Genomic DNA, 2,244 nt, shown 5'->3' on the forward strand with positions numbered 1-2,244 from the left:
ATTAGACAAAGAATAAAGGACACGAAAATTGTACTGGCTTTAGCCTCCTGATGTCCTAAAATTTTTGTGTCACAGCAATTAAAAGAATCAAAAAGTTTGGCCTAGAGATGGAGGGATCCTCAAGTGTGGAAGACCTTAACACAGCTAGGACTATGATTGTCTAACCAACATCAGTCTCACTAAAAGAATTCTTCAACATGAATTTATGATAGTGATAATGCAGTGATTACAAGCTGTCCAATATTTCCTAAACACTGTGATAATTCTAGAAGTCATTCCAACACACAACCCCTGGTAGAATCCAAGCAGTAGTAAAGACTGCTTATTACCTCCAGCCAGTGCTTGTCAGGAGGCCATGGACCTCCAAGGCCTTCACAGAATGTATCCGAGACACTCAAATGCCAAGTCGACTCAAATAAGCTTTCCAGGCAGCTTTTCTGTACATCTCAGCTGATAGCAGATTTTTAGCAGATGTTATTATGCCCTGGCTTACAATGATGATATCAGAAACTCGTTTGCCAATAATTTCTTGTGGGTTATTGTACTGTTGGCCGAGATTATCCCCTTCTGCTTCTAACTGAACTCCTGGAGGAGTCAATGAAGAAATTCTGGTTTCATGCTTGCACAGGAGCCAGAAATAAAGCCAATCACAAACTCCAAATGTGCCTTGACCATTCTAACCACTGCCTTCCTTTCCAGTGGCCAAGGATCCCATGGAGCTCATTTCTGCAAAAAAGCAGGCATCACCGGTACAGAGGTGGCCTACTGCTTGCAGCCCTTCACCACTCCTGAGCCGGGCAGCACATGAGCAAGGACTACATGTGCCCAGGCAGCTAATTTAAAGGCATCACCTTCATACTGCTTTTATAGTGTGTTTCCTATATCTGCAAATTTCCTGTCTTTCCTATATCTGTAAATTTCCTGTCTTTAAATATTAAGAACTCATGGCATTTTGCCAGAGGTGTTAAGTCCTCCATCACATCCAGAGTAAAATCATTCAAACTATCGACATGAGTCTTGAGCACGCAGATGCTGGGTCCTAAAGCATCTACGAGCTACAACAGCTCTCTGGAGTCTGAAACATCTGCAGACACACACAGATTGGTGTCTTTTGCATAAGCCAGAGAAGCTTCCATGCAACTGGGTGGATCCTGGGTAGCTCTGCACATGCAACCAAAGCTGAGAGAGTTCTTTGGGTGCATTCTTTACAGAAGGCAGAGAACCATTATGATCAGCTGCCACAAAAACATTCTCCTGAATAAATCTCTTCACTCTCTTGACCATCTCAGCATCAGTTTTTTTTCTGTTGCTCAAGAATCTCCAGCATTTTGGACAAGGTACACACTGAGTGGAGACAAATCCCATGTGCCTGCACCTTGTCTGTGCTGTCCAGCAGCACTGTGGCCTCAGTGACCTTTAGGCCCTCCTTCTGAAGAACCTCAACCATTTACGAAACACGAGATCCACTAGTGATGACATCTTCGATGATCAAGCAGGTTTCTCTTCGATTCACAGCCCCTCTACAAGACACTTAGTACCATAATCCTTTGTTTCTTTTCTTCTAATATGCATTGGAATTTAGTGGGTTGAACAGATAATGGTAGCCAATGGTAAAGATGTATAAGGTACTCCACACACCATGTCAAAAATTGATCCCTGCATTTTGGGCAGTTTGGAATAAAATTTCTGCAACCTGATTCAGATGTGGTGGAGACACGATGCAGACTGCAGAAGACAGTCCGCTCTTCAGCATGAAGTTCCCAAATTTGAAAGCCTGCAGGTCCTACAGAACCATTACCAATGACCCCAAAACTGTATCAGTGGCCACCATGGCCGAGCGCTCCACATTCGCTCCAAATGCCTATTTCTTTCTTCTTTAATGTCTTTGATCATTTATGTATTTATAATAATAATCCTTTGATGTATGTACTGCAAATAATTTCCTTCATTTTATTTCTGTTTGTTTTTTTTTCAATGTCCATAAGTTTTTATTTGTATGTATCCAAATCTACTAAATCTTTTCTTTATATATGTTTTCATATCTATTAAACTTACAAAGTCTATGCTGTTGACAATACCCAATCTTTCAAATGTTTTCCTTTTTCACCTTGTAACTTTTGTTTTGCCTGATATTTTTCTTCCGTGGTACCACTCTTAATCTTTATTCCCTTCAAATGGTTAACACATTTTATAGTCAACTTTGAGCTATTCACTACTAAGGAGGCTGGCATAACTTGCATGGTT

The 2,244-nt window shown here is 41.0% G+C and overlaps 1 pseudogene; it reads right to left on the bottom strand.

The window, feature by feature from the left end:
- Positions 1-394: 394 nt before the first annotated feature.
- LOC109379342 (uridine 5'-monophosphate synthase pseudogene) lies at positions 395-1,831 on the bottom strand (annotated as a pseudogene).
- Between the last annotated feature and the right edge of the window lie 413 nt (positions 1,832-2,244).

This window comes from Hipposideros armiger, unplaced genomic scaffold, assembly GCF_001890085.2.
Source record: "Hipposideros armiger isolate ML-2016 unplaced genomic scaffold, ASM189008v1 scaffold_2, whole genome shotgun sequence".
In the NCBI taxonomy this organism is placed as follows: domain Eukaryota; kingdom Metazoa; phylum Chordata; class Mammalia; order Chiroptera; family Hipposideridae; genus Hipposideros; species Hipposideros armiger.